The following is a 23,085-nucleotide window of genomic DNA, read 5'->3' on the forward strand; positions in this document are numbered from 1 at the left end:
CAATAGTCATCTGGATGATGAAGAAGATTCAGACCGCACGCAAGATATACTTACAACAGCTGCGTTCTATGGCTTGATTCTCTCTACTGGATCGCTAACCAATTCAAATTTAGTTTCTTTGTGTTCTAGGTTGCAGAAACACGATAGGAGTCTTGCGTCGTTAAATTACGACAGTTTTGTCGACGTTGTATATAGTGATTTTGATCCGCTCGAGGTGGATCTCTTGAATCAACATCAACAGCAACAACCACATCAGCAGCATCAAGACAACCGCAACGACACGAAAAGGATGAATCCGTACTTGAGACAATTGAAGTCGGTGATGATTGCCCCTTACTCGGCGACACCTTCGTGAGAGAGAGTGTTGAACGACCAACTGTCGACTCTATACCACGCGTTAGAGTTGTACGATCAAAATCTCGACGGTGAGAAATATTTATCTTCAAATACAGCTTCGGATGCTAACATCATTACATGCACTATGTTTTCAGAAACACCCATGACCAGAGACATGTTACCCGGACAGTACAACTCTAACATGTTAAAGTTAGTCGCCTCAAGCGGATCTGTTGTACCAGTGCGAGGATTACACAGTCGTCCGGTCACTTGCAGTATAACTGCGACACCAGTGTTAATCAGCAACTCTTTCTTGTTAAAAATTTTTGTGGACAAGGCTATGTATAATAGAATGTTAGTCTTCAATCTCGAAACTGACTTCACTACTGTTAATAAAAACATCAATGTGGAAATCGGAGAACGAATGATTGCGGCTTGGATGAAAGTGTGTCACGCTCGTCACATCATGCGTCTCTATCCTGAGTTGTCCTCATCCGTGTTGATGAACGATTGTGTTAATGATTGGATTTGCGTTTCTGGTCGTAAAGATGTCACCGACCCAGAACAAATCATTACTCTTTTTTCAACAGTATTTCTCAAGCATGTTAAAACTAAAAAAGTGCTCAAATTAAGTGAGAATAGTAATGTTGTTAAGTTAAACGAATCAGCTAATTCTTTCTTGCATGCTTACGGATCTCTTCTCTTGGCGTCTCGACCTAGTCCTGTTGTTGTTCAGAACGGACGACAATCGCTACCGAGATGTTCGCCAAGGTTGGTGGATTTTCGATCTAGTCCTGTTGTTATTCAGAATCGACGACAATCGATGACGAGAAGTAATAGCTGCTCACCATCTTCACCCAAAGTAGCGGCAAGTTCTCCTCTGGAGAGAGTCATCATATATTCGGTAGGTCAAGCCGTCTCACTTATTAATGTGTTCCTTAACATTGCACATTTTCTTCAGAAAACGGATGTCGATAACACTTTAGATGCATTGAAGAGTGAAATTGAGAAAGTTCGTTTACCGTATTTAGACTTGGCACAAATTAGAAATATTTTAGAAAAACTGACATGTCTGTTCTTACTAATGATCCTCACGGATTCTTGAACACTGTGACGTAGTCTCTAGCAAAAATAGTAGTGATGTAACAATACTGTGACGTAGTCTAATAATAACACGAGGGTGATAATCACCTGCAAAAACACGAGGGTGTTAATTGCACATATAGTAGTGACGTAATAACACTGTGACGTAGTCTAATAATAACACGAGGGTGATAATCACCTGCAAAAACACGAGGGTGGTGTGAACAACGTTCAAAACTTTTTTAATCAGGAAAGGAAACTAGTAAACAACAATGAAGCAGCAGCAGCAGCAGCGATCGACTTTACCAGTAAAGGACCGAAGGATCTTCCGATTTCGGATATCCTATCTTTTCTCAAAAACGATTTTGAAAATATTATGAAATGTATAATAAGTCGTTTAATGGTAGTGGTAAGCGAAAAAGAATTTGAAATTATTGCCGATCTTTGTAAAGAAATAATTAAAATTATGGTTGATAGTATACACGTGGCTGTCAATCCCAAAAAAAATTTAGAGAATGTAAGCACTAAAGTTATACTCGAGAGCAATGCCACAGGGGTGTACATAGACGGGGATGGCTTGATCTCACATCTGTCCGATGTTCAAAGACCAGATCAAACCTTAAAGACATCAGACACAATTTGATAAGAAATCTACTTAACATTATCAAAGCCTATAAAATCAACACGTATCTCACCAATAATTCACTCAAAGAAACTATGTATGAAAATATCTTCACGGCTGCTATTCCGTTCTCTTCTGTGTTCGCAAGGTTCTTGTATGACGACATCGAAGGTTATGGTGCACACCTACAAGCTGTGTTAGCAGAATTAAAACTTTGATTCAATAAAATATATATTTATAACTAACATGTCTTAATAGCCAAAAGTGGGGTCCGGTATTTTACGTCTCCGTGCAAGACAAAAGCAATGACTTATGCTTTAATTTCGCAACATGTGGATGAGGGATACACGAACTAAACTACATGGCATGTGAGGTAAACAAAGTGTATACACAAGGTATCGACAGGGTGGGGTCCGGATCTACATAGGGGTATACACAAGGTATCGACAGAGTGGGGTCCGGATCTACATAGGGGTATACACAAGCTTCTTTGACGACACTTCGCCCGAAGGCACTTCTCTGAGCGTAATCCGTTAACCCTACGCGAGGTAGATCATTGGGATGGTCAACACAACTTGAAATCAAATCGTCAATAGTGATGGAATCCGAGTTGATAGACTTCATGAAGACAATGTTACATAGACGTTGGATACAATCGCTCTTATCTTCCGTCAATAATCGTTTGATGAAAGCAGCAGGTCTAGAAGCGAGGAAAGCTCTTCGACCCAATAGAAAGGAGATGAAGTGTTTTCGATAAACTCGTTCCAATTCCTTGTATCGAAACCATTGAAATCAAATCCTTCTGTTATGGTGGACATGATGTTTTCATAAAATTCATCGTTAGTACCCAACATCCCCAGCATGTAAGCTGTGTAAGTGTAGAAAAGGTAGTGTCTTCTTCAATATCAAAGAAACGTCCTTCCTCTCACATCTTGAGAAATAGGAATTGGATGTGGGTAATACTGCTGAAGATTTCCAAGACCGACTGACAATGTAGAGACTCTTGATGAACGGGAGTAGTCTCTTGGCGTCGTCTCCATTCGTCCCATTGAGTGCATAAATTTCCCAATTTTCAATGCACAACCTGAACACAATACAAGACATTAACACTCTGGTAAAAGTAAAGTCTCTCTGTTAGTGGCTTCCAGAGACATTAGAAATGTTACCCTCTCATCAACAGTGAGATCTGCTTCATCATTCCAACGCGAAAACCTTATGTTTTCATTTTGAGTTTCTTTCAAATTGATTTTAGAAGCTGTGTCGTTACTAGAGAGGAATTCGCTACAATTAATAAAGTTTTCGGTTGAACGCGAATCGTCGGCATTCATGATCGTTTCGTAAGCTCACAGTAGCTCAAGTGGGGTCTAAAATTTGTCAATTTTGTCTCATAAGTAGGTCCTACACATCACCTAAAAAATTGAAAGGTTGACTGAGGGGTAGAGAAAATGGGATTATAGAGTTTAGAAATATAAAAAAAAAAGCCTTTAATCTTTCATCTACTTTATTTGAATACAGAGGTGAGTAATTCTTCAACCAGTAGAGTTTGATTTATTCTTCAACCAGAAGAGATATGGGTTGAGTTAGAGACAAGACAGGTCTGTCAGGTATACCTAATAATTGTAGTTCGTCGAGATCTTCTTTACTTGTTTTATTCAATTTGTTTTTCAGAAACAACAGATAGGTAGTCACAACGTCTTCTATACTCTTCGCCAACAAAGATGGGACGGTGATTGATTGTTGTACATCTGATGCATCTCTCAAACGGTTGTAAGCGTTAGCAGCAGCGAAGTAGGCAAACTGCGTCCAGCCTGGAGTGTCTGTACACAAGCCGTGACGAAAACGTTGACATTGTTTCACCAAACCCGCGAACACCACATATTCATTGGGGGATAACCACATATCTCTGACTCTTCCCGTCTTTGGCTCCAAGAATGACACCGGTAGAAACTTTGAATTGAAATGTTATTCGCTTTGCTTGTTGTATAATTTCATTCGAAATGTATGACGTATGGTCAAAGCAACCAGTAGAACGATTAACATTAAAATGCTGAACACACCCAACACGTGAGACCAATTTAAATAGCGCAATTCAGTCATTGTTTTGTTAATATGTCTCTGTTTTTAGTTTCATGTTCCATGCCTCTTCAAGATTTTTCACAGACATTATTGATTCTGAAAACACTACTTCTGAATTGTCGATTTCATGCACATGTAAATAACCTTGTTTAATGAAATTGATATTAATTTCATATTTTTGAAGATTTTCATTGGTTTGGAATAAGTTATTATTTAACGTGGCATGAACTTTAAAATCGTCAATGATAGGTTTGTTGTTATTGATTGGAAGAGTCATGTTTTTACGAAAATTAAGAAATGCAAGGAGATCATTGTTGTTGAGTAAATCGATGAATCCGTGAGGATTATCAGTTATTTTTAAATTCATGGCTAACGCTCTCGGCATGACGTATTCAATGATTGTGTTCGTCTCATTGTTAAATTTAGAAGAGGGTGCGGCGAGAGCAACAGCGGCGGCGGCTTTGCGTTTACGGCGAAGTGCTGCCGCTGCCGCACTCGGATCTGTTATGATAATCTCTACCCCGCCATTCAATAGAGTGTTGGGTAGAGTCACCTTCATGACAGCGTCCATCTGCAATTCTGAATTTAATTTTTATAGTTAAAACAAAATGCGATATAAGTAACGTCATAATATGCACAGACACACTCACAACTGTAGAGTCAGAATTGGACACTCCATAAGACAAGGTTACACATTCACCTCAATACAGTTTAGTTGACATTCAGTGCGATTAGACATTGTGTATTGAATGTCGTCTACCTTTAATTGAAGTGAATGTGTGTCTTTGTCTTCCGATACTTACGATTCTGAATTTAGTTTTTATAGTTAAAACAAAATGCGATGCAAGTAACGTCATAATATGCACAGACACACTCACAACTGTAGAGTCAGAATTGGACACTCCATAAGACAAGGTTACACATTCACCTCAATACAGTTTAGTTGACATTCAATGCGATTAGACATTAGTGTCTTTGTCTTCCGAAGCTTCCGATTCTGAATTTAGTTCGTACTGAATGTCGTCTAACCTTGTGTGAGTTGAATATGTGTCTTTGTCTTCCGAAGCTTCCGTTTCTGAATTTAGTTCGTACTGAATGTCGTCTAACCTTGTGTGAGGTGAATGTGTGTCTTTGTCTTCCGAAGCTTCCGATTCTGAGTTTAGTTCGTACTGAATGTCGTCTAACCTTGTGTGAGGTGAATGTGTGTCTTTGTCTTCCGAAGCTTCCGATTCTGAATTTAGTTCGTACTGAATGTCGTCTAACCTTGTGTGAGGTGAATGTGTGTCTTTGTCTTCCGAAGCTTCCGATTCTGAATTTAGTTCGTACTGAATGTCGTCTAACCTTGTGTGAGGTGAATGTGTGTCTTTGTCTTCCGAAGCCTGATTCTGATTTTAGTTCGTACTGAATGTCGTCTAACCTTGTGTGAGGTGAATGTGTGTCTTTGTCTTCCGAAGCTTCCGATTCTGAATTTAGTTCGTACTGAATGTCGTCTAACCTTGTGTGAGGTGAATGTGTATCTTTGTCTTCCGAAGCTTCCGATTCTGAACTTAGTTCGTACTGAATGTCATCTAACCTTGTGTGAGGTGAATGTGTGTCTTTGTCTTCCGAAGCTTCCGATTCTGATTTTTAGTTCGTACTGAATGTCGTCTAACCTTGTGTGAGGTGAATGTGTGTCTTTATCTTCTGAAGCTTCCGATTCTGAATTTAGTTCGTACTGAATGTCGTCTAACCTTATGTGAGTTGAATGTGTCTTTATCTTCTGAAGCTTCCGATTCTGAATTTAGTTCGTACTGAATGTCGTCTAACCTTGTGTGAGTTGAATGTGTGTCTTTGTCTTCCGAAGTTTCCGATTCTGAATTTAGTTCGTACTGAATGTCGTCTAACCTTGTGTGAGTTGAATGTGTGTCTTTGTCTTCCGAAGCTTCCGATTCTGAATTTAGTTCGTACTGAATATCGTCTAACCTTATGTGAGGTGAATGTGTGTCTTTGTCTTCCGAAGCTGCGATTCTGATTTTTAGTTCGTACTGAATGTCGTCTACCTTTGATTGAAGTGAATGTGTGTTTTTGTTTTCCGATACTTCCGATTCTGAATTTAGTTTTATAGTTAAAACAAAATGCGATGCAAGTAACGTCATGGATTTTAAAGATGTTAAAGTTGATGCTACACCCGCTACTCCACTTGGACGTACTAGGATTAAAAACAAGGCTATGTTGTTTTCCCTCCGAACAGAACACGTTTTCGAATTGGTACTGACGCGGGTAAACTATAAGTTTACTAGCCACCAATGCGACATGAAGACCTAATGGTGTCACGACGCAAGCTACATTCGAGTCATTCAAAGAAACGATTTCTATTTCTCTGGATATGTCAGCAGGTAGAATACCCAATTTAAAATCTCTTACAACCTGAATGTAATTCTTCAAAAAATTATTTCGACGAACTGACTTAGACAATTCTAATTTATCGAATTTTAAATTCATAATGGATGAATGTTGTTAGATGACTTGTTCTTGGTGTTGTTGTGGAGAGACGCCACCGCCGTTACTCGTAACGGAAGGTCAGACAGTATCCAAATTATCTAATGATGTTGCTGCTGCTGTTGAAGTTTCATCAGAAGATCCTGTGAGAATGGGCACAGCAGGTTTTAACACCATCCCACCAAATTTTCTCGTTTCTAAATCGAGATGCTGTGAAATCAAACCGTTGATGTAATTTTGTCCTACTTGTGTAACCATATCTCTCGCTAACACTTTATGATTAGCTTCAAAAAGAAACCTCTCGACGATCTTAACAATCAAATCAAATTCGTTCTGCAAGGTGGCAGGAGGATAGATGTTAACCATTTTGTCAATGTAGCATGTCACGTAACCCAAGAACCTACCATTGTCAACTCTATTAATTCCTTGTCCAAAAGTTGCTTCGTTCAACAGCGATTGACTACCAATCCCATTCGGTCCCAGTATTTCGAGTTTAGGAAATTCGGAGAGAATTTCAAAAGCGTTGCACGGTACTTTCATGTTACCCATGCGCGTTACAATTCGTTTGGTCGGACATCTCTCCACTCTTGAACCGTCCATCTGTACACCGCCATATGGTATATATTTCTCGTGGTTACGTACTGACCTCAAATTACTCAACCCTACTCCTCCACCTTTGCCTCCTTTGTTACACAATCTACTTCCACTGGAAAGCAGGTTCAATTTTGATTTCAATCTAGCTTCCATCTCGTTTAAAGATTGCCAAGAATAATTTTTGAAGTACGTATGATCAATCAAGGATAGGATGGGTATGATACTGCTGTTGTTACCATCGTTCTGTTCGACTCTCCAAGCTCTGAAGGCACACTCGGTCGTGAAGGGCGCGGACATTATGACCACGGGAGGTAACCCGTCACATATGCTGAGAATGCACCCTCATCGGATTGTGAAGCAGCGTTTTCAAACGGATAGAACATTAACTCGGCCGACTTGTAAAGAAAACGAATGATAAGCACGTAGATTATCAAATTAATCGGATCGGCAGACCTGTTAGTGTATCTTGAGAAAAGAAAGCAGTATATCATGATGATCATACCGCGATCCTCTAACTGTAATTCAGATTCCTTGAACCTGCCTAGGACGTCTTTCAACGGAAAGCGGATCACATCCGAGCGCACTGGGTTCACCTGACGACGATACAGACCGTTTTCAAAAATCAACGGTGATTCATACACATTAAAAATAAAACGATAAGTTCAGTGGGTGACTGAGAAGTTAAGTTCATCTGCTTTAACGTGTGACACTTGCAGTTTGTCGTTTGACATTCAATTAACCAAACTTCATCGTCAAGAAACAAAGGATTGAAAGAATCTAACGTTTCGGGTATACGCATCAGACAAGCGTCCACGTTCTTCTGAATCAAAACAAAATGAAAAGAAGAATTGCAATCTGCTCTTAAAATATTAAGGAAATACTTGCAAAAGAAAAATAATCTTTTCGAATTTGTATGAGTAAGCAAGAAAAAATCAAAATGGAAAGAGATGAAATACATAGTCAATTAGAGTCACTTAAAGAAACTAGTAAAATGTCTGTATTGGATTTGAATTTCAAAACAACAGAATATGAGAAAAAAATATCAGAATATGAGAAAAAAATATCAGAACATGAGAAACAAATATCAGAATATGATGAAATAATCAAAAAAGAAAAATTAAAGATTGAAGAAAAGGACAAAATAATCCAAAGTTTAAGAAATGAACAAAGTTATTTAAAGAATATATTACAAGATAAAGAGCAAAAATTAAACACATGCAATGCTCAACCTTAATAGAGTTTAGACGACATTCAAATGTCATCTAACCTTAACCGAAGTGAATGTGTGTTTTAGTCTTCCGGAGCTTCCGATTCTGTTCGTTTCTTACTTCCATAAATTTTTTGGTGATAATTAATTTAAGTGGATAAATCAACATGTCACCAGGTGAAAAATTCATATTAAGAATTGGATGCATCTCAAGACAAAAACACACATTCACCTTAATGGAGTTTAAATGACATTCAAATGTCGTCTAACCTTAACCGAGGTGAATGTGTGTTTTATCCGAAGTGAATGTGTGTTTTAGTCTTCCGGAGCTTCCGACTCTGTTAACACTCAAATTAAGAATTGGATGCATTTCAAGGGAAAAACACACATTCACCTTAATGGAGTTTAGATGACATTCAAATGTCGTCTAACCTTAACCGAGGTGAATATGTGTTTTAGTCTTCCGGAGCTTCAGATTTTAACAATACTGTTACATAGTATAATTGCATCACAAGAGAAAAACACCTCAATAAAGTTTAAACAACATTCATTTATATTTACATGTACATTTTATAAATATCTTATTGTCAAAAAGTGGGGTCCATTATTTTACGTCTCCGTGCAAGACATCTTCACTGACTTGTGCATAAATTTCGCAACATGTGGATGAGGGATACACGAACTAAACAGAACCGGGTCCGGATTTACATGGGGGTGTACACAAGAGTGCCAATATTATCTTACCTCGATCGAATTGAATGTGTGGATACACGATCTAAACAGAGTCGGGTCCGGATTTACATGGGGGTGTACACAAGAGTGCCAATATCATCTTACCTCGATCGAATTGAATGTGTGTGGATACACGATCTAAACAGAGTCGGGTCCGGATTTACATGGGGGTGTACTGCCAATATCATCTTACCTCGATCGAATTGAATGGATACACGAACTAAACAGAGTTGGGTTCGGATTTACATGGGGGTGTATACAAGAGTGCCAATATCATCTTACCTCGATCGAATTGAATGTGTGTCCTAATCTTCCGGAACTTCCGATTTTGTTTAACCTTGTGTGAGGTGAATGTGTGTATTTGTTTTGCGAAGCTTCAATTCTAAATCTAGTTCGTACTGAATGTCGTCTAACCTTGTGTGAGGTGAATGTGTGTATTTGTTTTGCGAGGCTTCCAATTCTGAATGTGTGAGGTGAATGTGTGTTTTTGTATTCCGATGCCTCCGATTCTGAATTTAGTTCGTACTGAATGTCGTCGTCTAACCTTATGTGAGGTGATACTGAATGTAGTCTAACCTTGTGTGAGGTGAATGTGTGTCTTTGTCTTGCGAAGCTTCCAATTCTGAATTTAGTTCGTACTAAATGTAGTTTAACCTTGAGTGAAGTGAATGTGTGTTTTTATCTTCCGATGCTTTCGATTCTGAAAATGTCACGATTCTGAATTCAGTTCGTACTAAATGTCGTCTAACCTTGATTGAGGTGAATATGTGTCTTTGTCTTGCGAAGTATTATGTTAACCACAGAGTGGAGTTAGGATCTACATAGAGATGTACACATGAGGTATGCAAACCAGTAACACACTGACTTACAATTCTGACTTTAAAGTTCGTACTGAATGTCGTCTAACCTTGTGTGAGGTGAATGCGTGTCTTTGTCTTCTGAAGCTTCCGATTCTGAATCTAGTTCGTACTGAATGTCGTCTAACCTTGTATGAGGTGAATGTGTGTCTTTGTCTTCCGAAGCTTCCAATTCTGAATTTAGTTCGTACTGAATGTTGTCTAACCTTAAATGAGGTGAATGTGTGTTTTTCTCTTCCGATGCTTCCGATTCTGAATTTAGTTCGTACTAAATGTGGTCTAACAATGATGTAGGTGAATATGTGTATTTGTCTTTCGAAGCTTCCAATTCTGAATTTAGTTCGTACTAAATGTAATCTAACCTCGTGTGAGGTGAATGTGTGTTTTATCTTCCAATGCTTCCGATTCTGAATTTACTTCGTACTAAATGTGGTCTAACCTTGATTGAGGTGAATGTGTGTCTTTGTCTTGCGAAGCTTCCAATTCTGAATTTTGTTCGTACTGAATGTTGTCTAACCTTAAGTGAGGTGAATGTGTGTCTTTGTCTTTCGAAGCTTCCGATTCGTTAACACTCCAATTAAGTAAATTAAATGTCAAAGTGTGTCCGTGACTTGTAGTTGTAGTTCGAATTAACTTTTAGTTCTTGCAGTTGATTTGAAAGATCTCAGTGTGGACACGCTACATGTAATGCATAATTTACAATTGATCTGAATGTCGCTTCAAGACTAAAACACATATTCACCCGGAGCCTTCTTAGAAGGTTAAGAACGTGATAGCGTAAATGTCGTCTATACTCGAATGTGTTTCTGTGCACGATACTGACTTATTTCTACAAACTTTGATGAAGATCTTAAGTCACCATTATTCCTTGCTGTCAGTATTGTCTAGATATAGTTGAAGAAGAATTGAGATGCAGAACAACAGTATACTTTTTATTAACTAAAATATCATAATTATATACATGTGTGTGAAACAAATTTAACAGGGACTAGTTAAACTGTGCAAATCTTGAACCCACCTGACAAACTCTGTGCAAATCCTGACCCCAGTTTCTTCTCCGGTTAAACTGTGTGTAGATCCTGCCTGTGACAAACTCTTTGCATATCCTGACCCCAGTTTCTTGCACAAACTATGTGCAAGTTTCTTTTCCGTTTAACTTTGTTCAAACACATTTATTATATAACACTTTAAAAACGTTTCGAAAAATATATTTAAAATATTGGACCCTACTTTAGCTAAACCCTATTTACATACATGTGTTACTTAACTCAGAATTTCTTGAGAGTAACAAGAGGTTCTCGAGGTTCCCTTGTGACATGTACAAATGGAATGTGACGATATGGTTTGTTTCTTTTCACCGTACGTAATGATACAGGTTTGTTATCTTTGATTAGGTTTAGTGGCTCTTCTATAGGGTTGTTGTCTTTGATTAGGTTTAGTTATTCTTCTATAGGATTGTTTTCTTTTTTTTAGTGTTTCCTTTTCTGTATTTTCTGGGCTTCCCTGTTTTTCTTTTCTGAGTTTTCTGGGCTTTCTATTTCTATAATTACGATGCTTTTCTGCTCACTCACCTGTTTGCTTTCTTCTCTCAAGTTCTTCAGCTTTTCTTTGAGCTTCTTCAGATTATTAGAATACATGTTTCTCATGAGCACATCCTGCTCTTGGTGTACCATCGTGTTTTCGTTTTGTTGACATGGAGCGTCAGGAATGTTCAGGTGGGTGCTGGAGTAAAACTGCATGATCTTCATCATGAACAAGTACAACTGACGTCCAACTACCTAGAATGGGAGATTATGATTAGATAAAATGTAAATGCAACTCGTATAGAAGCTATCTCCACTCCTACTTATTTTTTTTTAAATCTTTACCTTAATGTTGTAAACTTCATTTAAGTTGGACACATGAGGCTCTGGGTCAACTAGTTTTGGTATTTTTGCGATCTGAAAATACAAGAAAGAAATTTGAAGATTCGTATAATAATAATAATGTTTCATCTCAATAAAATATAACATTTATCTAGTCTGGACATTTACCTGAGTCTCAGTTGAATATCTTTTGCGTTTTAATCTTCTCTTCTTAGAGTTAGCTTGTTCGTCTGTCTTTAAATCTCGTGTCGGACAAGCACAAATCCGCAAGTGAAACACGTCGCGTCCCAGTACTGTACCATCTGTAACACTAACACAAATACAAATGTACTCAAAGTTACAGGAAATCCTTGGATAACTTTTCCTTGATTCACTCCATGAAATCTTTTATCAGAAATAACATTGGTAATGTAATAGCTATATCCGATCACAAGACGATGAAAGCCAAATCAACGACTGATTGTCTGACGGCGGTGCAGTCTAAGAAGAGAAAATTAGACGAAGAAAATGTTGCAACTAACACAAATACTACGGCTACGGTCGTACCTCCTAGTCTTGTTAATGAACCTAGAACTGCATATTCTGAACAAGCTATGGATGAATTGTCAACATATTACGCTGTGTTACTCTCCAATGTTGACAGATTCAAGCACAAGCACGTAAGATTGGCTTCTCTCATCAAACTGTTAAGTTACTTGAAAAAGATAATCAACATAACGGACACGCTCAACACCCTGATTCTAACCCCACCTGTAGAAGTGACGATTTCGGAAAACGGAACCATTCAAGAATCTGTGGCAAAACTGTTGACACGACAGAGCGATCGGTTGTACGTTGTTGCAGAAGATGATGATGGTGGTGTAGTAGATATCGATCAGCGTATGCGCGATGTTCTTAACACGCGTCGCAAACTCGAAGAATGTTCGTCGCGTCAACATCTATGCGATATCATGGTGATGGAACAACTCTCTACCCTTTTAGGTGCTATACCATGTTACAGTACATACTTACACAAAGCATTCGCGTGGCATTGTAAAGTTGTCATTCGTAACAGACTCGTCGACATGATGCTTTCAGGAGAATCAGACATCACCGACACAGCTAAAGAAATTTATGCTAGTCTGAATTTCTTTATTAACTTCAAATTGATTCGAGATTGTTGTTTGACATAAATGTTAACGATAATACTTTAGAGTCAATGTCGTTCCTGATAGACAGATTGAATCAAAGTGAATACGACCTCTGCTCGCCTGGTGCTAAACATGTTTGTTTCATTGACGTCCATTCAGACGCCAGTAAGTTTCCTTTGATGAACACCAAAGGTCATGCGGACTTGTAAGTAAGTGTGGTCAACGCCCTGGCAGCTTACGTCACCAAAGGTCATGCGGACTTCGAGGTAAGTGTTATGTGCAATCAGCGCTATTGCTTACGTCATTGGTGTCATTATTAACCTTGTCAACAACAATATCCAAATTTGGCATGTGTTAACAACCATCCCTTATTATCAATTGATCGGAAAAATAACAACAAGACTAAAAATCACGCAATGCTTCCTGCCATTTTAGCCTGAGCATAACACTCCTTACGATTTACGTCATCTCAATCAATCGTGCCGAATCCAACAATGTCCAAATTTAGCTTGATTTGGCATACCTTTATTACATGCCAAAATTGGATAACCACGCTTACGTCATTAACAAGTGCGTGATATGCCAAACTACGACTACGTCACAGTATGTATCGATAGGAGGTATTGCTTACGTCACTACATGTGTGCGATTATCACCCTCGTGTTAGAGAATACGTCACAGTATTGATTGTTAGTGCAATTTATACCCTCGTGTTTTTGCAGGTGATTATCACCCTTGTGACTACGTCACAGTATTGTTACGTCACTAGGTGATTATCACCCTCGTTATTGTTATAGACTACGTCACAGTATTGTTACGTCACTACTACATGTGCAATTATCACCCTCGTGTTTTTACAGGTGATTATCACCCTCGTGTTATTGTTAGACTACGTCACAGTATTGTTACGTCACTACTATTTGAAGGTGAATATCACCCTCGTGACTACGTCACAGTATTGTTACAGGTGATTATCACCCTCGTTATTGTTAGAGACTATGTCACAGTATTGTTACGTCACTAATACATGTGCAATTATCACCCTCGTGTTTTTTTACAGGTGATTATCACCCTCGTGTTATTGTTAGACTACGTCACAGTATTGTTACGTCACTACTATTTTTGCAGGTGATTATCACCCTCGTGACTACGTCACAGTATTGTTACAGGTGATTATCACCCTCGTGTTATTGCTAGACTACGTCACAGTATTGTTACGTCACTACTACATGTGCAATTATCACCCTCGTGTTTTTACAGGTGATTATCACCCTCGTGTTATTGTTAGACTACGTCAAATCCACTCAACGATTTGATTTGTTTAACAAACATAGCCAAAGATTTATGCAGTAAAATATCGACACCTAATACCACAGGTATGTTACGAGAGTAATCGTACGTGGGAGACACCCAGAAGCGAGTGAAATATATCCAGTATACTCTGAACGGCATTGACGATAAAGTTGCGAACGAATACGTGAATTGACTTAACACCTCTAAGAATACTAGTCAGTATATCGTTGTTGGTTTTGTCGTTGTATTCACTGTTATTGTTTTTACCGGCTATAAAATCAACAAAGGGTTTACTTGGATCGTTAGCCAATGACGACGAGGAGCGCATGATCGTGTCCGTTAAAATCAAACACTCTCTTTCGGTAGGTAATGGTGGTGGGGAAGAATGCTGCGATGGTCGCTTCACATCCCAAAGGAACTTCTTGTAAGCGATAACTAAACCTGCGAACCGCAAGGCAGTGCTAGTGTCACCATTGACACGCTTCAATTTGTCGTGACTCATTACTTCTTTCAAGACGTACGCTCTTATCTTATCGTCTGACAAATTTAAGAGTCAGCTTTCTCACACGATGTAGTTTGGAAAGCCTTGTTCATGACACTAACCCCGTTGAGAATCTCTATTAAATTTGGCTTCGTTTTTGGATACGATGCTGTTTTGGAATAGTATTTCTTTTCACTAGAGTCTGTACTCAATTGTTTGTAAGCACCTATTAAATTTTGTGCTATGGCCCAGTCCTCCTGTTGACTCAATTCATCATTTTTCTCAGTTCCGTATAGTCGTTTAGCCTTGTTGTACCCCATTAGATTGAAAGCCTTTTAATTACAACACAGAAGTCGATCAGGTTAAACATTTTTTTTATCTGTTTCACTTAAAGATGAAGTCTTGTTGTCTTTCGAGATACATCTAAAGAGAATGTTGTTCAACACGAACGACACGAATAACCCGCGTTGCATGAGACTCGAGTTTAAAAAGATTTCAATGGAATCGTTTTTAAGGAATTTGCACAATACATTCGCCGCTACGTGCAAATGGGACTTGATTCCATTCGCGGCCAGTAAATAATCGTATGTGATCGAATGAACACTCTTTTGGTTCATTTCTTTAATCGCTAAAAGTTTGGACGCTATGTAAAGATGTCTTTTATCGTATGAGTCTTTGCTTAACTCGTTCATGATTCCAATGTGCACGTCTGACTTACTGTGTTTGTGGGCTTACACTATGGCACGTAATCTCATGTGCTACTATCACAAGTATGATTGTGTGGTGTGCTCAAAGCCCTTCACCCACCGCGAATTGCAACATGGCAGGACCACATTGATCTTCAGACAACACCATCCCTTCGTCATCAGGGAATTCGCTCTGTTGGACGATGACATGAACATCATGGATTCACACGTCATCAATAACAAAGCAGCTGCATTCAAAGAAGAGGTTTCACCTGGTGTCTTCAAGTTCATCGATAACAGGTATGATCCAGTCGTTATCAGTGAAAATGTCGATGAGGATGGGTACCCCTTGTACAGTCCGGTTGAAGACGATGACGTAGTCAACGAGGAGGAGGAGGAGGAGGATGACGATGACGACGACGAGGACGATAACGAAGAGGAAGAGGATGACGATAACGAAGAGGAAGAGGAGGAACAGGATGACGAAGAAGACGACAACAACAACGAGGAGGAGGAGGAGGAGGATAATGAGGTGGACATTCCAGTCTACGCACCTGGTGAAGAGGAGGAGGAGGAGGATGTTCCAGAGGAGGAGTCGGTTCCAGTTCCAGAGGAGGAGATGGTTCCAGTTCCAGAGGAGGAGTCGGTTCCAGTTCCAGAGGAGGAGTCGGTTCCAGTGAAGGAGGAGGAGTCGATTCCAATCGGTAATGAGCTTGTTCCCTTCGTTGAAGAGGAGACGACTGAAAATCAGCTATGGCGTGTTAAGACGAGTGTCCTCATCACCCGCAAATTGGTTGCAGTTCCTGGTAATAAGAAGGCGAATACCAAGCGTCATAATGAGGATACTGACGACTTGCCTGTGCTTGTTTTTGACGTTGCTGCTGCTGATTGTAAATACATTGTTCTTCCGCAAAATCACGAGGGTGTTAATTGCACATATAATAGTGACGTAACAATATTGTGACGTAGTCTCTAGATTCTGCAAAAATAGTAGTGATGTAACAATACTGTGACGTAGTCTAGTAATATCATGAGGGTGATAATCACCTGCAAAATCACGAGGGTGTTAATTGCACATATAGTAATGAAGTATACTGTGACGTAGTCTCTAAATTATCTGCAAAAATAGTAGTGATGTAACAATACTGTGACATAGTCTAGTAATAACACGAGGGTGATAATCACCTGCAAAAAACACGAGGTTTTTAATTGCACATATAGTAGTGACATAATAACACTGTGACGTAGTCTAATAATAACACGAGGGTGATAATCACCTGCAAGAAACACGAGGGTGTTAATTACACATATAGTAGTGACGTAATAATATTGTGACGTAGTCACAATATTGAGGCGAGCGTCCCGCTCGCCTCAGAATCGGGCTACTGGCCAGTCTAAAACACACATTCACTCTTTCGCTCTCAACCCAGCATTCAGCGTCCCGCTCGCCTCAGAATCGGGCTACTGGAGAGTCTAAAACACACATTCACCCTTCCGCTCTTAACTGAGCATTCAGCGTCCCGCTCGCCTCAGAATCGGGCTACTGGCGAGTCTAAAACACAAATTCTCCCTTCCGCTCTAAACACAGCATTCAGCGTCCCGCTCGCCTCAGAATCGGGCTACTGGCGAGTCTAAAACACATTCACCCTTCCGCTCTCAACCCTGCATTCAGCGTCCCGCTCGCCTCAGAATTGGGCTACTGGCCAGTCTAAAACACACATTCACTCTTTCGCTCTCAACCCAGTATTCAGTGTCCCGCTCGCCTCAGAATCGGGCTACTGGCGAGTCTAAAACACACATTCACCCTTCCGCTCTCAACCCAGCATTCAGCGTCCCGCTCGCCTCAGAATCGGGCTAGTGGCGAGTCTAAAACACACATTCACCCTTCCGCTCTCAACCCAGCATTCAGCGTCCCGCTCTCGTACATTCTCAACTATAAGAGAAAAAAATTGCTTAGTGTGAATGTAGTGTTTGTTTTCATGATGTGAATGTATATTTTCAGTCTTAACGGGCACCAATTCTACTCGCTTGTGCCGTCCATCTCTCTTCACTGACGTTGCGCGAATTGGTGACGAGTCTCCTTCTCCTCCCTCTTATTGACACATGCTAAATTACAGGGGTGTTAAAGACACACAGGAAGTAACGCGCAAATTGGTGACGTAGTCTCCTTCTCCTCCCTCTTATTGACACGTGCTAAATTACAAGGGTGGTAACAGGAAGCAACGCACCAACGCGCGAATTGGTGACGTAGTCTTCTTCTCTCCTTTTATTAAAACATGCTAAATCACAAGGGTGGTAAAGACACACAGGAAACAACGCGCGAATTGGTGACGTAGTCTCCTTCTCCTCCCTCTTATTGACACATGCTAAATTACAGGGGTGTTAAAGACACACAGGAAACAACGTGCGAATTGGTGACGTAGTCTCCTCCTCCTCCTTCTTATTGACACATGCTAAATAACAGGGGTGTTAAAGACACACAGGAAGTAACGCGCGAATTGGTGACGTAGTCTCCTTCTCCTCCCTCTTATTGAGACATGCTAAATTACAAGGGTGTTAAAGACACAGGAAGCAACACGCGAATTTGTGGGTGGTAAAGATATACAGGAAGCAACGCGCGAATTGGTGACGTTAGTCTCCTCCTATCAATCAGTATCTCTTATTAACACATGCTAAATCACAACGCGAATTGGTGACGTTAGTCTCCTCCTATCAATCAGTATCTCTTATTAACACATGCTAAATCACAAGGGTAGTAAAGACATACAGGAAACAACGCGCGAATTGGTGACGTAGTCTCCTTCTCCTCCCTCTTATTGACACATGCTAAATTACAGGGGTGTTAAAGACACACAGGAAGTAACGCGCGAATTGGTGACGTAGTCTCCTTCTCCTCCCTCTTATTGACACATGCTAAATTACAAGGGTGTTAAGGGTGTTAAAGACACACAGGAAGTAACGCGCGAATTGGTGACGTAGTAGTCTCCTTCTCCTCCCTCTTATTGACACATGCTAAATTACAAGGGCGTTACATCGACACATGCTAAATTACAGGAAGTTAAAGACACAGGAAGCAACACGCGAATTGGTGACGTCTCCTCCCTCTTATCTACACATGCTAAATTACAGGGGTGTTAAACAAATAACGCGCGAATTGGTGTTGTCTCTCCTATCAATCACAGGGGTGTTACCTCCATGAGTTAGATCAGTTGAAGGAACACATCACCACTCTTTTCTGTCCGAGAATCTTAGACTTGTTGGACGATAGAGGCGGAGAGAAATACACCAGTGCCGATGCCATTCACGTGTTGAGTAGAGTGATGCGGTTCGTCCACGACAAGTACAGAGGTGATGGTCGATTACCTAGTATTCGAAACTTACTCATAGGCGTCAATATTAACATCCTTGAAAATGCCATAGCCTTTGAGAAGAAGAGCAATAAGAAAGGAGAAGGACATAACAAAAATCAAACCATTGAATCTCAGCGTCGAGAATTAATCAAAGCTTTAAAATCTATCGTTGAACACAAAACGATGAACATGCCCATCCGAGACGAACAAGCAGATGATATCGTCTATCTTCCCAATTCCGTTGATGTCTCTAAGTTACCAATAAGTCACGACAACCTGCTAATGTTGACTCGCTATCTCCATTCTATTTTATCACTTGAAAAAATGTCGTTTTCACAACGGGTATGTTCCAGAGCGCTTATTACTTCATGATGCATTGTCTCTCTCCCACTGGTGGGGTGGCTAATCTGCCCCCGCAGGCAGCTGACTCGTTAAAAAATCGATGGTGGAATTACACCAAGAAAAAATAGGTAGGAGGATTCGGAGACGAAGAACACCAGCGGCGGCGACGCCGGCATGATGACTCTTCAACTTCCGAAGAGGAGGAGGAGGAGGAGGAGAATGACGACGATGATGATGCTAATAGGTGAATGTGTGTCTTTGTCTTCCGAAGCTTCCGATTCTGAATCTAGTTCGTACTGAATGTCGTCTAACCTTGTGTGAGGTGAATGTGTGTCTTTGTCTTCTGAAGCTTCCGATTCTGAATCTAGTTCGTACTGAATGTCATCTAACCTTGTGTGAGTTGAATGTGTGTCTTTATCTTCTGAAGCTTCCGATTCTGAATTTAGTTCGTTCGTACTGAATGTCGTCTAACCTTGTGTGAGTTGAATGTGTGTCTTTGTCTTCCGAAGCTTCCAATTCTGAATCTAGTTCGTACTGAATGTCGTCTAACCTTATGTGAGGTGAATGTGTGTCTTAGTCTTCCGAAGCTTCCAATTCTGAATCTAGTTCGTACTGAATGTCGTCTAACCTTGTGTGAGGTGAATGTGTGTCTTTGTCTTCCGAAGCTTCCAATTCTGAATCTAGTTCGTACTGAATGTCGTCAAACCTTGTGTGAGGTGAATGCGTGTCTTTGTCTTTCGAAGCTTCCGATTCTGAATCTAGTTCGTACTGAATGTCGTCTAACCTTGTGTGAGGTGAATGCGTGTCTTTGTCTTTCGAAGCTTCCGATTCTGAATCTAGTTCGTACTGAATGTCTTCTAACCTTGTGTGAGGTGAATGCGTGTCTTTGTCTTCCGAAGCTTTCGATTCTGAATCTAGTTCGTACTGAATGTCGTCTAACCTTGTGTGAGGTGAATGTGTGTCTTTGTCTTTCGAAGCTTCCGATTCTGAATCTAGTTCGTACTGAATGTCGTCTAACCTTGTGTGAGGTGAATGTGTGTCTTTGTCTTTCGAAGCTTCCGATTCTGAATCTAGTTCGTACTGAATGTCGTCTAACCTTGTGTGAGGTGAACATGTGTTTGAAAATGCCCGATTCTTAAAATTAAGAGATGCGGGGGGTGGAGGGTAAGCGGGGGTGTAAGGGCTATGGGTTTTTTTTGACGACGACCTCCCCAGCGTTACCAGTGACGGTCCTAAGTCACCTTAGTAGCGCATCTAGCGTGTAGCGAAGTGCCTTGAGCACACCTGTGAACATATAGGGTGACGAGCGCGACCGATTCTGCCTCCCGAATGGTCCAAATCGTCGACCGTCGTGACCGAAACCCATCCGTTAAAATAGTTCAGTTATCCCTACGCTCCAAATCGGGAGGAGGAAGCGTCGCATTCTGACTTTCAGTGGTAACTCACGATATCGGCGCGCTCGCGTCACGCATTTCATCCCTAACAGGTGCAGAATCGGGCGGTCCGGTCGCCCGGTTTGAGCCGTAAGTGGACTTTTTAGGGGGGGGAACACCTCATCGGGTCACTCCGGCCAGTTAGCCGAGTTTCTCGGCTCGGGTGTTGGGCGGTGGGGTTCAACACGGTGGGGGGTGAGCTGCTAGCGAGCTGCAGTGGCTCACAGGGTCTCGGCTGACTTTACTCGTTGCTGGCAACGGTGAATTGACAAGTAGCGAAACGCGGTAGCAAACTTCGCTAGATCAGAATCGGACGGAGACCTCGAGATATTTGACGATAACTGATTTCAGAATCGAAGCTTCGCAAGACAAAGACATGCAACTCAATCAAGGTTAGACTACATTACATAATACAAACTATATAATGACTTTGTAGTTGATGTAGTTGATGATAATTTGATACAGATCCAGATGTAATAACGTAACTGAGAATAAACTCTATCGAGATGAATGTGTCTTTGACTTTTCTTATTGTCTTTCTCTGCGTTCGGCTTCCCATGGGTGTATTAAATTTATCAAATCAAATCTTCCAATTGGAGTTTTAACAGAATCGGAAGCTCCGGAAGACTAAAACACACATTCACTTCGATCCCTTAAGGCGAATGTGTGTTTTTCAGTTATGATGCATCCAATTCTTAATTGGAGTGTTAACAGAATCTGAAGCTCCGGAAGACTAAAACACACATTCACTTCGATCCCTTAAGGCGAATGTGTTTTTCAGTTATGATGCATCCAATTCTTAATTGGAGTGTTAACAGAATCTGAAGCTCCGGAAGACTAAAACACACATTCACTTTGATCCCTTAAGGCGAATGTGTGTTTTTGAGTTATGATGCATCCAATTCTTAATTGGAGTGTGAACAGAATCTGAAGCTTCGGAAGACTAAATTTGTTTCTGAGAAAATGATTTCAGAGTGTCTCCGCAATACGGTACCTCTCATTCATCTCCGGAACATGCATATTGACATTGCCAAACACCACCATCAACAAGGTGGTGGCGGCGGCGGCGGCTTAGAAAATCTTAACGTGTTGAGCGTTGTCAACCCTGAGCTGGTCGACAAGGCAATTCTGAGTCGAGAGTTTCTGACCAGTGAATATGATGAGACTGGGTCTTTCACGACAAGTAAGTTCACCAACGGAGCAACGTTTAGCTTCACACCCGGTACAAGCATGGACCTCAGCGATTACCAAACGGATGATGGGTGTGTGACTGTGGACACAGACTATACCGGCCGAGAAGAAGTGTTAGAATTGGATTCAATCAACACGTGTTATGATGAACTGATACATGCATTAAAGTATGGTGTTTTCGACAGTGTGGTTTCCGATGAAGGTTGTGAAAGATCAATAAGATTATATGATAATGATTTAGTCATGAAAACTAGTGGTGATTCTATTCACGTTGTATCCAACAATAAAGGTAGCGAGAACAGTATGAAGAACGCTAGCTAAGAAGCATCTCTCAATGATCACAACCACTGTACTACCATTCTCCATTCCGTATACGGCACTCTCACCTCCGCTTACTCTCCCGTCAACGACAATTACAATGCCCGTCATATCCTCATGAACATGCAACATGTGCAACGGACCTCCTCCTCTTCCTCCTCATCTGATGAAGGAACGGTGACGACGACGGGACCGTCACCACCGCCTTTTCGAAAAAAAGCCAATGAATATTCTCTGAGATACCACATGGGTCTGGGAAGAGGTTACGTTATCTATGACGACGAATTCACAGAATGTAAAAACCAATCTTATCTTGTCACTCTCAAGTATTGTTTGAATGTACTGAAAGATAATCTTCCGTATAATATTCTGTTGACCGATTGGACATCGATTGTGTTTGCTTCTAAGATGGAAAAACAACAACAAGTAGACAAAAAGAAATCGCCTTATTCCTACTTGCATGTGTTCACCGAAAAAGAAAGAGAGAGCAAGAATGTCTCCAATGTCGTGCCGTACCTGGCTAACCCGGTCGTCTCTATGAAATGGTTCCTCATGCGAGCCCATCATCTACGATTGTCATGTACCAACACCGGCGTTGCCTGTCTGTCCAAGTTCATGAGTGCACGCTTCCACAGGCAGCTTAACAACCATCGTTCTTCCAATAATCTGTTAAGTGTTTTTAAAATGGTGAATTCCAAAACATCGTGTATAAGCGTCGATAACAACAGATTTTTTTCTTATCGACGGTAATTTTCTGTTGGGTGGCAGATTATAAAATATCAATCTTAAATCAGACATGTATGTCAGGTGTAAGATTCAAACTGAAAAACAGATCGTCCTCGAATCGATGTTCGATCCTAACACAAAATCGGCTTTCTTGAGTATGTGCATTGAAGGCACCGCTGAGACACGTGGACTCATGATGGCTGAACACATTTCGAGATTGGTGAACTACTCTTCCAATGATATAAATCTATGGTATCAACCTGATCATTAACTTCAGAATGGGGT

General features: G+C 40.5%; 1 long non-coding RNA gene across 1 annotated transcript; it reads right to left on the reverse strand.

Moving 5' to 3' along the window:
- Positions 1-11,557: 11,557 nt before the first annotated feature.
- On the reverse strand, positions 11,558-12,464 carry LOC126993723 (uncharacterized). Its single transcript, XR_007748206.1, has 3 exons — positions 12,019-12,464; positions 11,854-11,925; positions 11,558-11,763 (listed from the first exon to the last, which is right to left on the reverse strand). It is a non-coding gene; the product is annotated as an uncharacterized LOC126993723 (long non-coding RNA).
- Positions 12,465-23,085: the final 10,621 nt, after the last annotated feature.

This window comes from Eriocheir sinensis, unplaced genomic scaffold (genome assembly GCF_024679095.1).
Source record: "Eriocheir sinensis breed Jianghai 21 unplaced genomic scaffold, ASM2467909v1 Scaffold66, whole genome shotgun sequence".
In the NCBI taxonomy this organism is placed as follows: domain Eukaryota; kingdom Metazoa; phylum Arthropoda; class Malacostraca; order Decapoda; family Varunidae; genus Eriocheir; species Eriocheir sinensis.